Source organism: Macaca mulatta, chromosome 3 (genome assembly GCF_049350105.2).
Source record: "Macaca mulatta isolate MMU2019108-1 chromosome 3, T2T-MMU8v2.0, whole genome shotgun sequence".
NCBI lineage: Eukaryota > Metazoa > Chordata > Mammalia > Primates > Cercopithecidae > Macaca > Macaca mulatta.
In genome coordinates, this window is record NC_133408.1 from 40,482,126 (window position 1) to 40,499,196 (window position 17,071).

The following is a 17,071-nucleotide window of genomic DNA, read 5'->3' on the forward strand; positions in this document are numbered from 1 at the left end:
TCTACCATGGGTAACATAAGGCAAGTCCAAATCTCACCACTACCACCGCAGCTGCCAGTCTTTTTCAAGCATCACCTCCTGGCTGAAGGCCAACTGACACAGTCCATTAGAGCATCTTGAATTCAGAACATTCAATGTCATGGCAGGCCGGGGAGCCTCCTCTGCCCTACTTTGGCCCTCTATCACACATTCACACACACACACACACACGTCACACACACACATCAACCTACTGGCAAACCGAGGTAAACACACACACACACACACACAAACACACCCCTGCTCAATTCAGGCCATTATCCCTGATGAACATCGATGCAAAAATTCTCAATAAAATACTGGCAAACCGAATCCAGCAGCACATCAAAAAGCTTATCCACCACGATCAAGTGGGCTGCATCTTTGGGATGAAAGGCTGATTCAACATACACAAATCAATAAATGTAATTGATCACATAAACAGAACCAAAGGCAAACACCAGACAATTATTTTGATACACGCAAAAATGCCTCTGATAAAATTCAACATCCCTTCCTGTTAAAAACTCTCAATAAACTAGGTATTGATGGAACATACCTTAAAATAATAAGAGCTATTTCATACAGCCAATATCATAAAGAATAGGCACAAGCTGGAAGCATTCCATTTGAAAACTGGTACAAGACAAGGAAGCCCTCTGTAACCACTTCTATTCAACATAGTATTGGAAGTTCTCGCCAGGGCAATCAGGCAATAGAAAGAAATAAAGGGTATTCAAATAGGAAGAGAGAAAGTCAACTTGTCTCTGTTTGCAGATGACATGACTTCATATTTAGAAAACCCCATCATCTCAACTGAAAAACTTCTTGAACTGATAAGCAACTTCACCAAGGTCTCAAGATACAAAATCATTGTGCAAAAATCACAAGCATTCCATTACACCAACAATACTCAAGCAGAGAGCCAAATCAAGAATGAACTCCCATTCACAATTGCTACAAAGAGAGTAAAATACCTAGGAATACAACTAGGAGTACAACGGATGTGAAGGACCTCTTCAAGGACAACTGCAAACCACTGCTCAAGGTAATAAGAGAGGACACAGGTGAATGGAAAAACATTCCATCCTCATGAATAGGAAGAATCAATATTGTGAAAATGGCCATACTGCCCAAACATTATAGATTCAATGCTATACCCATCAAAATACCGTTGACATTTTTCACAGAATTAGAAAGAACTATTTTAAATGTCATATGGAATCAAAGAATACCCCATATAGCCAAGACAATCATAAACAAAAATAACAAAGCTGGAGGCATTACACTAACTTCAAACTGTACTAGAAGGCTACGGTACCAAAACAGCAGGCTACTGCTGCCAAAACAGACATATAGACCAATGGAGTAGAACAAAGACTTCAGAAATAACACCACACATCTATGTCCACCTGATCTTTGACAAACCTGACAAAAACAAGCAAGGGAGAAAGGATCTCCTATTCAGTATATGATGCTGGGAAAACTGGCTTGCCATATACAGAAAACCAAAACTTGACCCCTTCCTTACACCTTATACAATAATTAACTCAAGATGGATTAAAGACTTAAATGTAAAATCCAAAACCATAAAAACCCTAGAAGAAAACCTAGGCAATACCATTCAGGACACAGGCAAGGACAAAGACTTCATGACAAAAATGTCAAAAGCAATTGCAACCAAAGCCAAAATTGACAAATCGGATCTAATTGAACTAAAGACCTTCTGCACAGCAAAGAAACTATCATCAGCATGAGCAATCAACCTACAGGATGGGAGAAAATTATTGCAACCTACCCATCTGACAAAGGTCTAATAACAAAAATTGACAAGGAACTTAAACATATTTACAAGCAAAAAAACAAACAACCCCATCAAAAGTGAGCAAAGGATATGAACAGAAACTTATCAAAAGAAGACATTTACCTAACCAACAAATGTATTTTTTATAAGCTCAACAATACTGATCATCCGAGAAGTGAAAATCAAAACTACCATGAGATACCATCTCACACCCATCAGAATGGTGATTATTAAAAAGTTAAGAAACAATAGATGCTGGTGAGGCTGAGAAGAAAGAGGAACGCTTTTACACTGTTGGGGAAACTGTAAATTAGTTCAACCATTGTGGAAGACAGTATGGTGATTCCTCAAGGATCTAGAACCAGAAACACCATTTGACCCAGTAATCCCATTACTGGCTATATACCCAAAGGAATATAAATCATTCCACTATAAAGACACATGCACATGTATGTTTATTGCAGCACTATATACAATAGCAAAGACATTAAACCAACCCAGATGCCCTTCAGTGCTAGACTGGATAAAGAATATGTGGTACATTTACACCATAAAATACTATGCAGTCATAAAAAGGAATGAGATCATGTCTTTTGCAGACACATGGATGAAGCCATCATACTGAGCAAACTAACACAGTAACAAAAAAATCAAACACCGCATGTTTTCACTAATAAGTGAAAGTGGAACATTGAGAAAACAAGGACACAGTGAGGGGAACAACACACAACACGGCCCGCTGGGGTCTGGGGGTGAGGGAAGAGAACTTAGAGGATGAGTCAATAGGTGCAACAAACCACCATGGCAAAGGATACCTATATAACAAACCTGTACGTTCTGCACATGTATCCCATATTTTTTAAATTTAAAAACAGGAAATAATTATGTACATACATACATACATACATACATACACACATACATTCTTCCCGGATCTTCATTCCTGGTAAGCCAAGGAACCTGGAGAAACACCAGAATTCTGTCCCTCTGAAAATGCAGGACAGGTCTACCTTCATCAGCATAAAATTTTGGACCAAATGTGGTAACTGCAGGTCCACCCCACAATGAGTAACTGAAAATTGAGGCAGTATTTCAGATCCTAAAAAACTGATGAAGCAATTCGTGACACATTTGGGTTGTTTTTGCCTTTTCCTACTATGAAGAGTGCTAGTAGGAAGAAGGAAGAATGGTGTACAAATATCTGTTTGATTCTCTGCTTTCAGAATCCTTTGTTTGTTTGTGTGTTTGTTTGTTCTTTCTTGAGACAGGACATCACTCCAGTCAGCCAGGCTTTTCCAGTCTGTAATTTTTGTTGTTTCCTTTTGTCAAGTTTTAGAAGATTTTTTTTTAATTTCTATTGAATTTTAAGGCATTTTTAGATATGTATTAAAACATTATCTCACATGCTGTGTGTTACGTTTCATTTATTTTCATCGTACATTTTTTATTTTATTATTTTATTTTATTATACTTTATATTCTAGGGAATACATGCACAAAGTGCAGGTTTGTTACATATGTATACATGTGCCATGTTGGTGTGCTGCACCCATTAACTCGTCATATACATTAGGTGTATCTCCTAATGCTATCCTTCCCTCCTCCCCCAACCCCACAACAGGCCCTGGTGTGTGATATTCCCGTTCCTGTGTCCAGGTGTTCTCATTGTTCAGTTCCCATCCATGAGTGAGAACATGTGGTGTTTGGTTTTCTGTTCTTGCAGTAGTTTGCTGAGAATGATGGTTTCCAGCTGCATCCATGTCCCTACAAAGGACATGAACTCATCCTCTTTTATGGCTGCATAGTATTCCATGGTGTATATGTGCCACATTTTCTTAATCCAGTCTATCGTTGATGAACATTTGGGTTGGCTCCAAGTCTGTACTGTTGTGAATAGTGATGCAATAAACATATGTGTGCATGTGTCTTTATAGCAGCATGATTTATAATCCTTTGGGGATATAGCCAGTAATGGGATGTCTGGTTCTAATGGTATTTCTAGTTCTAGATCCTTAAGGAATCACCATGCTGTTTTCCACTATGGTTGAACTAGTGGACAGTTCCACCAACAGTGTAAAAGTGTTCCTATTTCTCCACATCCTCTCCAGCACCTGTTGTTTCCTGACGTTTTAATGATCACCTTTCTAACTGGTGTGAGACAGTATCTCATTGTGGTCTTGATTTGCATTTCTTTGATGGCTAGTGATGGTGAGCATTTTTTCATGTGTCTGTTGACTGCATAAATGTCTTCTTTTGAGAAGTGTCTGTTCATATCCTTTGCCCACTTTTTGACGGCATTGTTTTTTTTTTTTTTCTTGTAAATTTCTTTGAGTTCTTTGTAGGTTCTGGATATTAGCCCTTTGTCAGATGAGTAGATTGCAAAAATTTTCTCCCTTTCTGTAGGTTGCCTGTTTATTCTGATGGTAGTTTCTTCTGCTGTGCAGAAGCTCTTTAGTCTAATTAGATCCGATTTGTCAATTTTGGCTTTTGTTGCCATTGCTTTTGTTGTTTCAGACATGAAGTCCTTGCCCAAGCTTGTGTCCTGAATGGTATCGCCTAGGTTTTCTTCTAGGGTTTTTATGGTTTTAGGTCTAACATTTAAGTCTCTAATCCATCTTGAATTAATTTTTGTATAAGATATAAGGAAAGGATACAGTTTCAGCTTTCTACTTATGGCTAGCCACTTTTCCCAGCAGCATTTATTAAATAGGGAATCCATTCTCCATTTCTTGTTTTTGTCAGGTTTGTCAAAGATCAGATAGTTGTAGAAGTGTGGTATTATTTCTGAGGGCTCTGTTCTGTTCCATTGGTCTATAGCTCTGTTTTGGTACCAGTACCATGCTGTTTTGGTTACTGTAGCCTTGTAGTATAATTTGAAGTCAGGTAGCGTGATGACTCCAGCTTTGTTCTTTTGACTTAGTATTGTCTTGGCAATGCGGGCTCTTTTTTGGTTCCATATGAACTTTAAAGTAGTTTTTTCCAATTCTGTGAAGAAAGTCACTGGTAGCTTAATGGGGATGGCATTGAATCTATAAATTACCTTGCACAGTATGGCCATTTTCACTATATTGATTCTTCCTATCCATGAGCATGGAATGTATGGAATGTTCTCCCATTTGTTTCTGTCCTCTTTTATTTCATTGAGCAGTGGTTTGTAGTTCTCCTTGAAGAGGTCCTTCACATCCCTTGTAAGTTGGATTCCTAGATATTTTATTCTCTTTGAAGCAATTGTGAATGGGAGTTCACTTATGATTTGGTTCTCTGTTTGTCTGTCATTGGTGTATAAGAATGCTTGTGATTTTTGCAAATTGATTTTGTATCCTGAGACTTTGCTGAAGTTGCTTATCAGCTTAAGGAGATTTGGGGCTGAGATGATGAGGTTTTCTAAATATACAATCATGTCATCTGCAAACAGGGACAATTTGACTTCCTCTTTTCCTAATTGAATACCCTTTATTTCTTTCTCTTGCCTGGTTGCCCTGGCCAGAAGTTCAACACTATGTTGAATAGGAGTGGTGAAAGAGGGCATCCCTGTCTTGTGCTAGCTTTCAAGGGGAATGCTTCCAGTTTTTGCCTATTCAATATGATATTGGCTGTGGGTTTGTCATAAATAGCTCTTATTATTTGGAGATATGTTCCATCAATTCGGAATTTATTAAGTTTTTAGCATGAAGAGCTGTTGAATTTTGTCAAAGGCCTTTTCTGCATCTATTGAGATAATCATGTGGTTTTTGTCTTTGGTTCTGTTTATATGCTGGATTACGTTTATTGATTTGTGTATGTTGAACCAGTCTTGCATCCCAGGGATGAAGCCCACTTGATCATGGTGGATAAGCTTTTTGAAGTGCTGTGGATTTGGTTTACCAGTATTTTATTGAGGATTTTTGCATGGATGTTCATCAGGGATATTGGTCTAAAATTCTTTTTTTTGTTGTGTCTCTGCCAGGCTTTGGTATCAGGATGATGTTGGCCTTATAAAATGAGTTAAGGAGGAGTCCCTCTTTTTCTATTGATTGGAATAGTTTCAGAAGGAATGGTACCAGCTCCTCCTTGTACCTCTGGTAGAATTCGGCTATGAATCTTTCTGGTCCCGGACTTTTTTGGTTGGTAGGCTATTAATTATTGCCTCCATTTCAGAGCCTGTTATTGGTCTATTCAGGGATTCAACTTCTTCCTGGTTTAGTCTTGGGAGAATGTATGTGTCCAGCAATTTATCCATTTATTCTAGGTTTTCTAGCTTATTTATGTAGAGGTGTTTTTAGTATTCTCTGATGGTAGTTTGTATTTCTGTGGGGTCAGTGGTGATATCCCCTTTATCATTTTTTATTGCATCTATTGGATTCTTCTCTTTTTTCTTCTTTATTAGTCTTGCTAGCTGTCTATCAATTTTGTTAATCTTTTCAAAAAACCAGCTTCTGGATTCATTGATTTTTTGGAGGGTTTTTTGTGTCTCTGTCTCCTTGAGTTCCGCTCTGATCTTAGTTATTTCTTGTCTCCTGCTAGCTTTTGAATGTGTTTGCTCTTGCTTCTCTAGTTCTTTTAGTTGTGATATTAGGATGTCAATTTTAGATCTTTCCTGCTTTCTCTTGTGGGCATTTATTGCTATAAATTTCCCTCTACACACTGCTTTAAATGTGTCCAGAGATTCTGGTATGACGTATCTTTGTTCTCATTGGTTTCAAAGAACATCTTTATTTCTGCCTTCATTTCGTTATGTACCCCGTAGTCATTCAGGAGCAGGTTGTTTAGTTTCCATTTAGTTGAGAAGTTTTGATTGAGTTTCTTAATCCTGAGTTCTTGTTTCATTGCACTGTGGTCTGAGAGACAGTTTGTTATAATTTCTGTTCTTTTATATTTCCTGAGGAGTGCTTTACTTCCAACTATGTGGTCAATTTTGGAATAAGTGTGATGTGGTGCTGAGAAGAATGTATATTCTGTTGGTTTGGGGTGGAGAGTTCTGTAGATGTCTATTAGGTCTGCTTGGTGCAGAGTTGGGTTCAATTCCTGTATATTCTTAACTTTCTGTCTCGTTGATCTGTCTAATGTTGACAGTGGGGTATTAAAGTCTCCCATTATCATTGTGTGGGAGTCTAAGTCTCTTTGTAAGTCTCTAAGGACTTGCTTTATGCATCTGGGTGCTCCTGAATTGGGTGCATATATATTTTGGATAGTTAGCTCTTCTTGTTGAATTGATCCCTTTACGATTATGTAATGGCCTTCTTTGTCTCTTTTGATCTTCGTTGGTTTAAACTCTGTTTTATCAGCGACTAGGATTGCAACCCCTGCCATTTTTTGTTTTCCATTTGCTTGGTAGATCTTCCTCCATCCCTTTATTTTGAGCCTATGTGTGTCTGCATATGAGATGTGTCTCCTGAATACAGTAAACTGATGGGTCTTGCCACCACCAGGCCTGCCCTACAAGAGCTCCTGACTCTTTATCCAACTTGCCAGTCTGTGTCTTTTAATTGGAACACTTAGCCCATTTACATTTAGGTTAATATTGTTACATGTGAACTTGATCCTGTCATTATGATGTTAGCTGGTTATTTTGCTCATTAGTTGATGCCGTTTCTTCCTAGCATCGATGGTCTTTACATTTTGGCATGTTTTTGCAGTGGCCGGTACCAGTTGTTCATTTCCATGTTTAGTGCTTCCTTCAGGAGCTCTTGTAGGGCAGGCCTGGTGGTGACAAAATCTCTCAGCGTTTGCTTGTCTGTAAGGATTTTATTTCTCCCTCACTTATGAAACTTAATTTGGCTCGATATGAAATTCTGGGTTGAAAATTCTTTTCTTTAAGAATGTTGAATATTGCCCCACCCCTCTCTTCTGGCTTGTAGAGTTTCTGCCGAGAGATCCACTGTTATTCTCATGGGCTTCCCTTTGTGGGTAACCCGACCTTTCTTTCTGGCTGCCCTTAACATTTTTTCCTTCATTTCAACTTTGGTGAATCTGACAATTATGTATCTTGGAGTTGCTCTTCTAGAGGAGTATCTTTGTGGCGTTCTCTGTATTTCCTGAATTTGAATGTCAGCCTGCCTTGCTAGGTTGGGGGCGTTCTCCTGGATAATATCCTGCAGATATTTTCCAACTTGGTTCCATTCTCCCCCTCACTTTCAGGTACACAAAACAGACGTAGATTTTGCCTTTTCCCATAGTCCCATATTTCTTGGAGGCTTTGTTCATTTCTTTGTACTCTTTTTTCTCTAAAGTTCTCTTCTCACTTCATTTTATTTATTTGATCTTCAATCACTGACGCACTTTCTTCCAGTTGACTGAGTCGGTTACTGAAGCTTGCGCATTTGTCATGTAGTTCTCTTGTCATGGTTTTCAGCTCTCTCAGGTCATTTAAGGACTTCTTTACATTGGTTATTCTAGTTAGCCATTCAGGAAATATTTTTTCAAGGTTTTTAGCTTCTTTGCTATGGGTTCGAACTTCCTCCTTTAGCTAGGAGAAGTTTGATCGTCTGAAGCCTTCTTCTCTCAACTCGTCAAAGTCATTCTCTGTTCAGTTTTGTTCCATTGCTGGAGAGGAGCTGCATTCCTTTGGAGGGGGAGAGGTGCTCAGATTTTTAGAATTTTCAGTTTTTCTGCACTTCTTTTTCCCGATCTTTGTGGTTTTATCTACCTTTGGTCTTTGATGATGTTGATGTACAGATGGGGTTTTGGTGTGGATGTCCTTTCTGTTTGTTTGTTAGCTTTCTTTCTAATAGTCATGACCCTCAGCTGCAGGTCTGTTGGAGTTTGCTCAAGGTCCACTCCAGACCCTATTTGCCTGGGTGGCAGCAGTGGAGGCTGCAGAAGAGTGAATATTGCTGAACAGCAAATGTTTCTGCCTGATTATTCCTCTGGAAGCTTCATCTCAGAGGGGTACCCTGTTGTGTGAGGTGTGAGGTGTCAATAGGACCCTAGTGGGGGTGTCTCCCAGTTAGGCTACTCCGGGGTCAGGGACCCACTTGAGCAGGCAGTCTGTCTGTTCTCAGATCTCAAACTCCATGCTGGGAGAACCACTACTCTCTTCAAAGCTGTCAAACAGGGACATTTAAATCTGCAGAGGTTTCTGCTGCCTTTTGTTTGGCTATGCCCTCTCCCCAGAGGTGGAGTCTACAGAGGCAGGCAGGCCTCTTTGAACTGGGCTCCACCCAGTTCGAGCTTCCCCACCACTTTGTTTACCTACTCAAGCCTCAGCAATGGTGAGTGCCCCTCCCCCAGCCTGGCAGCCTCCTTGCAGTTAGGTCTTGGACTACTGTGCTAGCAATGAGGGAGGCTCTGTGGGCGTGGGACTCTCCAAGCCAGATGCGGGATATAATCTCCTGGTGTGACGTTTGCTGTGACCCTTGATAAAGGACAGTGTTAGGGTGGGAGTAACCCAATTTTCCAGGTGCTGTTTATCACGGTTTCCCTTGGCTAGGAAAGGGAATTCCCTTCCCCCTTGCACTTCCTGGGTGAGGTGATGGCTCGCCCTGCTTCGGTTGTTGCTCTGTGTGCTGCATTCACTGTCCTGCCCCCACTGTCCAACAAGCCCCAGTAAGATGAACCCGGTACCTCAGTTGGAAATGCAGAAATCACCCGTCTCCTGTGTTGCTCACGCTGGGAGCTGGAGGCTGGATCTGTTCCTATTCGGCCATCTTGGAACTGCCTCTCATCGGTCCTTTAATGAACAAAAGGTTTTAGCTTAGATATCTTCCTGTTTGTCAAGTTTTTCTGATTTTGACTTTTTAAAATATGCTGTCATATACAAGAAACCCTTGGATATAAAATTCCATGAATATTTATCTTTTCTTGTAGTCATAACTTCGGTGGATGTCATCAATTAATCTCTGGGTTATAGCATGTTTTCTTGAAAGTGTTCCGCAGTCCATTTTGGGCATTGAGAATTTCATCAAACTTAAGTGAATATTTCTACAAATTGAAGGCATAGTCCCTTTTGATGCTTTATTATTTGCATATATTGCTTCCACAAGACCATTTCATGCAAAGACTTGTTTTGACCCCACAGCCAGATCATTGCAACATGATATAGAATCAATTGGTCAAAAATGGGAAGGTTATCTCTGGAATGTCTATTTGACTCCATTGATCTCTCCATTTTAATTAAGACAGAATATGCTGTGTTAATTACATAACATTGTTGCACATTCTCAAATCAGAAAGTGTAGTTCCAACTTCTTGTCGTTCAATCGCGGAAAGAATGATCTTATCTCCCAGATGCACATGCTTGGAAGTACTTCTCAACACACACACACACACACTCACATCCAGACACAAAGACACAAATACACACACAGACACAAACTGTTTAATATGTACACAATTGTTAACTGGCATTGTTTTACATGAAATAAGGCAAATGTGTAGCCACTGTCCTAACCCACTTCCACTCCTATCATATTTGCCCATAACACTGATTAGTAAATCTGATTCAACTGTTCTATAATCACAATTTAAGCTGTGTTCATTAAATTCCCTGAGGAATGCAAAAGGATACAACCTAAGACACAAAACTTAATTGACTGCTGATATTTCATTGGTAAATTGGGTAATTGATGGGTAAATGTAGTGGAACCGGTGGGTGGGCATTAGTTATATAAGGGGTGAAGCAGCAAGATACTTCATTATTAAAAGGTGTTTGAAAGAAATTGAAACACAGGAGTGTGTATATTCAGCTGAAATAAAATTAGAAAACCCAGAAATAAATCTCACTTGGGGTGTAAAAAAGTGGCATTAGGGGAGATTCTGGGTCAATCGTCCAACTGTGCAAACTGGATCTTGGAAGCAGGATCCCTTTCCTGCAATGAGACTTGTTTATTGGTGGTGGTGTTTCAGTGGAAACGATTTTGGAGAATGGCCCCTTCCTTTTGTGTATCTGCTGATTAGATTTCATGGCTGATTAGATTTCATGGGAAGTCCGGGGTTTTAAACTCTATTTAAATGTTAACATAATTCATTCAAATGGCAAAAAATCAACAGGTTCTTTGATGTGGAATCATCACGGATCAATTTCTTCTTAGGTACAGTTATTAAAGTTGACCTACCAGAGTGAGACAATTGTTTAGAATGGCCCCTTCCTTTAGTGTATTTGCTGATTAGATTTAATGGTACATTTATCATTAGGTATAGTGATCAAAGTTGACCTACCCAAGAGTAGAGATGTCCAGGACAGAACTCAGGACTCTGTAGAATCACAGAATCTTGGGTGCAACACTGTTCAAGCACATAAATATGCTCATTCAGAGTGTTTTGGTGTGACATGTGTGTGAATTGCAGTGTAATGAGCATGACACGCAGACAGGTTATCAAGTGGACTCACCTCAAAATCAGTTATGGACATTACAGAACACTGATGCCAAGTTCCCAGATCCAGAGGAAAGAAACTCCAGCATCCTGTGTAAAGCCACGGCATCTGGATTTCTCATGCTTCTGGGGATCATGCTCCTGAAAACGGTGACTCCTTCCTCCTTGTGGAGCATCTTTCTCAGCAGCGCCCATTTCTTCTTCCAGGACTCTGTCCAACAGAAAGGGGAAGCCTTCTGATAGAGCACACCTGACCCATGAAAAGAAAAGGGAAAGAAAGGAGGCCAAAGGTCACACTCTCCTCATTCCACCATCCTCCCTAAAATCATCCTGATTTCATGGGCCCTGAGACCGGGGATGCTTCTGTACACCTCGAGGCCTTGGCGCCTGGCCCAAATTCTATTCTCTTTCTCATTATCTGAAAAATTTTAAGAAAATCCCTAGAGCCAGGATCTTTATTCCTAGTAAGCCGAAAGTCCCAAAGAAACACCCAAATTCTGTCCCTCTTAGTTTGGGAAACAAGTCTACCTTCATCAGCATGACATTTTCCACCAAATGTGGTAACTGCAAGTCCACCACACAATGCTTAACTGGAATTGGAAGCAACATCTCAGACGATGACAAATACATGCAAGAATCCCTAAGACAAATGGTTTATTTTTCCCTTTCTTACTAAAACAACTGCCAGTATTAACAATGGTATGCAAATCTCTTTTAGACGCCCTGCTTTTAAATCTCTATGTTTCTTCCTGAGACAGGGACTCACTCCCATCACCCAGGCATTTACAGTGTTTAATTCTGGTTATATGCTATTCTCAAATTTACAACTATTTATTTCAGCTCTCTCAAATGTTGATCCATTATCACATACGTATTAAAATATTATCTCCCATGCTGCGTGATATGTTATTTTTATATTCATCCTTCCTTAAATGAACCAAAGGTTTTAGTTGGATTAGATTGTGATTAGTCAAGTTTTCTAATTTCATGATTTCTTAAATTGCAGTCATATGACCTCAATCACTGGAAATAGAATGTCATGAGTATTTCTCTTTACTTGCAATCATAAATTCAGGGAATGTCATCAATTGGTATGTCGGTGATTGCATGATTTCCTGAAAGTCTTTCACAGTCTAATTTGGGCACTGAGTATTTCTCTAAGTTCAGTGCATGTTTCCAACACTTGATGCTTTATGATTTGGGTATATAGCTTCCGCAAGAGCATTTCCTGCAAAGACATGTCTTGGTCCCCACTGGTAAGTCATTTCACTCGAACACAGAATCAATAGGCTGAACATGGAAAGGTTTTTGCTAGAATACTTATTAGACTGCACGGATCTATTCTTTGATATTAAGGAAACAAATACACTGTGTTATTAACTGTACTTCATTGATGATTCTCACATCAGAAAGTACAGGTCTGACTTCCTGTCATTCAATGCCTGAAAGGATGATCGTATCTGCCAAAAGCACATAGTTAGAAGCACATCGCAGCTCAAACACACACACACCCAGACATATAAACAAACACAAAGAAACACTCACATGGGCATGATTCTGCGTGCCCACAAGCTCACGCAAGCAAAACACACACACACAAGCACACACATTGTTTCGTAAGGACAGAATTATTCCCTACCACTGTTTTAAGGAAACTAACGCATTCCCCAGGAGTTTTAAGTGAACTCCCTGGGGAATACAAGGGGACATACCCTATGACTCATTCCTTAATTGGGTGCTGAGATTTGATTGGTGGACCGCGTACCTGATGGGTGGGTGGGGTGTTCGCAGTAGGCGGGGGTGAGTTATATAAGGGCTGATGCGGCCAGATGGCACATCATTTGAAGACTCTCTCAGAAGAGATAGCGTCTTTCTGCAACGTGCGGTCCCAGCAGAGAAAGCTTGTGATCCTTGCTCCTGGCGACATGGAGGCCGATTCACTCCACTTGGGAGGTGAGTGGCAGTTCAACCACTTTTCAAAACTCACATCTTCTCGGCCAGATGCAGCTTTTGCTGAAATCCAGCGGACTTCTCTACCTGAGAAGTCACCACTGTCATCTGAGACCCATGTCGACCTCTGTGATGGTTTGGCTCCTGTGGCAAGACAGCCTGTCCCTGGGGAGAAGCTTCCTCTCAATAGCAGGAGACCTGCTGCGGTGGGGCCTGGGCTCCAGAATATGGGAAATACTTGCTACGTGAATGCTTCCCTGCAGTGCCTGACATACACACCACCCCTTGCCAACTACATGCTGTCCCGGGAGCACTCTCAACTTTGTCATCGTCACAAGTCCTGCATGCTGTGTACGATGGAAGCTCACATCACACGGGCCCTCCACTGTCCTGGCCACGTCATCCAGCCTTCACAGGCATTGGCTGCTGGCTTCCATCGAGGCAAGCAGGAAGACGCCCATGAATTTCTGATGTTCATTGTGGATGCCATGAAAAAGGCATGCCTTCCCGGGCACACGCAGGTAGATCATGACTCTGAGGACACCACCCTCATCCACCAGATATTTGGAGGCTGCTGGAGATCTCAAATCAAGTGTCTCCACTGCCAGGGCGTTTCGGACACCTTTGACCCTTACCTGGACATCGCCCTGGATATCCAGGCAGCTCAGAGTGTGAAGCAAGCTTTGGAACAGGTGGTGAAGCCCGAAGAACTCAATGGAGAGAACGTCTATCATTGTGGTCTTTGTCTCCAGAAGGCGCCTGCCTCCAAGACGTTCACTCTACACACTTCTGCCAAGGTCCTCATCCTTGTATTGAAGAGATTCTCCGATGTCACAGGCAACAAACTTGCCAAGAATGTGCAATACCCTGAGTGCCTTGACATGCAGCCATACATGTCTCAGCAGAACACAGGACCTCTTGTCTATGTCCTCTATGCTGTGCTGGTCCATGCTGGGTGGAGTTGTCACAACGGACATTACCTCTCTTATGTCAAAGCTCCAGGAGGCCAGTGGTATAAAATGGATGACGCCGAGGTCACTGCCTGTAGTATCGCTTCTGTCCTGAGTCAACAGGCCTATGTCCTCTTTTACATCCAGAAGAGTCAACTGGAAAGATGCAGTGAGAGTGTGTCAATAGGCAGGGAACCAGGAGCCCTTGGCACTGAACACAAAGACAGGCGAGCAACGCAAGGAGAGCTCCAGAGAGAACCCTGCCTCCAGGTACCCGACTTGGAGGAGCACTTGGTAGAAAGAGCCACTCAGGAAAGCACCTTAGACCACTGGAAGCTCCTCCAAGAGCAAAACAAAACCAAGCCTGACTTCAACGTCAGAAAAGTCGAATGTACCCTGCCTCCCAACGTGCTTGTGATTCATCCATCAAAATACAAGAGTGGGATGAACAACCATCATCCTGAACAGCAAAGCTCCCTGCTGAACCTCTCTTCAAGGAACCTGACACCTCAGGAGTCCATGAACACTGGCACACTCACTTCTCTGCAAGGGAGGACCAGGAGATCCAAAGGGAGGAACAAACACAGCAAGAGGGCTCTGTTTGTGTGCCAGTGATCTCAGGAAAAGTCTCCACCCAAACGCAGGAGTGCATACACACATACACTGACACACACACACATACACGTACACACACACACACCCACCAGGGGTTCACTCACACACACACACACACACCCCATCACATACACAGTCAATCCGACATAAAGTAATGAGGAGCCCAGGTTTCTGTCTACACAAGAGGGACAATTGGATAGTGATGGCTGGGTTTCAGGATGAGCCCAGACATGGGAAACATCGAGTTTTGCAGTCGTGAGTCTTCTGAATCTGTGGAGGGATTGTCTGTGTGTTTGTGTTCATGGTAGATGACATTCAGTGTGAATTTCTGAATATGACATATTGTGGTGTAGGGTTGCGCGTGAGGTTATTGCAGGGGACGGGGTTGACTATTTTCTCTTGGGGTGTGTTTCATTCGTCAGTTGTTGGTGAGCACCAGAAGTTGAAATTTTGCGAACGTGGGACTTCTGTGGATCCTTATCGCTACCTTGAGTAGTGGAAACCGGAATGCATTTGAAGAGAGGAAGGGTGTTCTTCTTTTGAACCTGCCTCGCCGTTTTTACATTGCTTGTTGAATGGATGTCAGGCGCCCTAGGACTTGTGCCCTTGGTGGAACCCACAGAATGCTGGAGATAGACAGACAGACACACTTGCCTATTGAATGGTGTCCATTTCCAATGAATTGAAGCAGAAAATCATCCCACTGGTACGTGAGTCATTTGGAATTAAGTCGTATTGATAATAAAGGAAATCAAACACACAAGCGCGTGTGTATTCAACTAAAATAAAATCAGCAAACACTGAAATAAATCTCATTTGGTGTGTATAAAAATGGCATTTGGGAGATTCCGGGTCAATCGTCCAGCTGCGAAAGGTGCATCTCTGAAGCACAGTCCCTGACCTGCAGTGAGACTTGTTCATCCGAGGTGGTGTTGCAGTGGAAATGATTGTGGGAAACGGCCCCTTCCTTTTGTGTATTCGCTGATTGGATTTCAGGCTCCGTTTCTCGTTCGGTACAGTGATCCAAGTTGACCAATCCGAGAGGAAACGTGTCCAGGGCATAACTCAGGGCTCCGTACAACCACAGAATCTTGGGTGCAACCTTGCTCAAGCACACAAATGTGCGTATTAACAGTGTCTCTGTATGACGTGTGTGCAAAGTACAGTGTGATGAGCATGACTGGCAGACAGGTGATCCATTGGGCTCACCTGAAAATCAGTTATGAGCATGAAAGAACACCGACGCCCAGGTCCCCACTTCAGACATAACACCCTCCAGCGTCTTGTGTGAAGCCACGGCATCAGGACTGCTCATGCTTCTGGGGATCATTCTCCTGAAAACGGTGGCTCCATTCTCCCTGTGGAGCAAAGCTCTACGCAGCGCTTCTTTCCTCCCCCAGGACTCTTTTCATCGGGCCCGGGACGCCTTCTGATTCAACACACCTGCCCCATGAAAAGTCAATGGAAAGAAACGGGGCCAAAGGTCACAGTCCTCTCATTCCACCATCCTCCCTAAAATCTTCCTGATTTCATGGGCCCTGAGGCCAGCGTGTTTCTTTACACCTCGCCGAGGCCTTGGGGCCGGGCCTAAAATCTGCCCCGTTTCTCACTCTCTAAGACATTTGGACAAAATCCCTGGAGCCAGGATCTTCATTCCTGGTAAGTCAAAGGACCTGAAGACACAACCAAATTCTGTCCCTCCTAGTTTGGGGTGCATGTCTACGTTCATCAGCTTTAAATTTTGCACCAAATGTGGGAACTGCCAGTCCACCACACAATGCCTAACTGGAAACGGAGGCAACATCGCAGATCCTGAACAATCCATGCAAGAATCCATGAGATAAATTCTTTTCGCCTTTTCCTCCTGAAACAAAGGCCAGTAGTAACAATGGTGTACAAACCTCTGTTTCACTCCCTGCTTTTAAATCTCTCTGTTTCTTTCTTCTTGAGACAGGGCGCCCCACTCCCATCACCCAGGCTTTTCCAGTGTTTAATCTGGTTGTTTGCTTTTGTCAAATTTACAACTTTTTATTGCATCTCTCTCAAATGTTGATCCATTATCACATACATATGAAAATGTCATCTCCCATGCTGTGTGATATGTGGTTTTTATTTTCATCCTTTGTTAAATGAACCGAAGGTTTTAGTTGGCATAGCTTCCGATTACCCAAGTTTCTTGATTTCATGATTTCTTCAATTGCCCTCGAACGTCCCCAACCACCGGAAATAGAATGTCATGAGTATTTCTCTCTTCTTGCAATCATAAATTCGGGGAATGTCATCAATCAGCCTCTCGGTGATTGCATGATTATCCGAAAATCTTTCACCATCTAAATTGTGCACTGAGTATTTCGTCTAACTTCAGTGCATGTTTCCAACACTCGATGCTTTATGATTTGGGTATCTAGCTCCCACCAGAGCGCTTCCTGCAAAGACTTATCTTG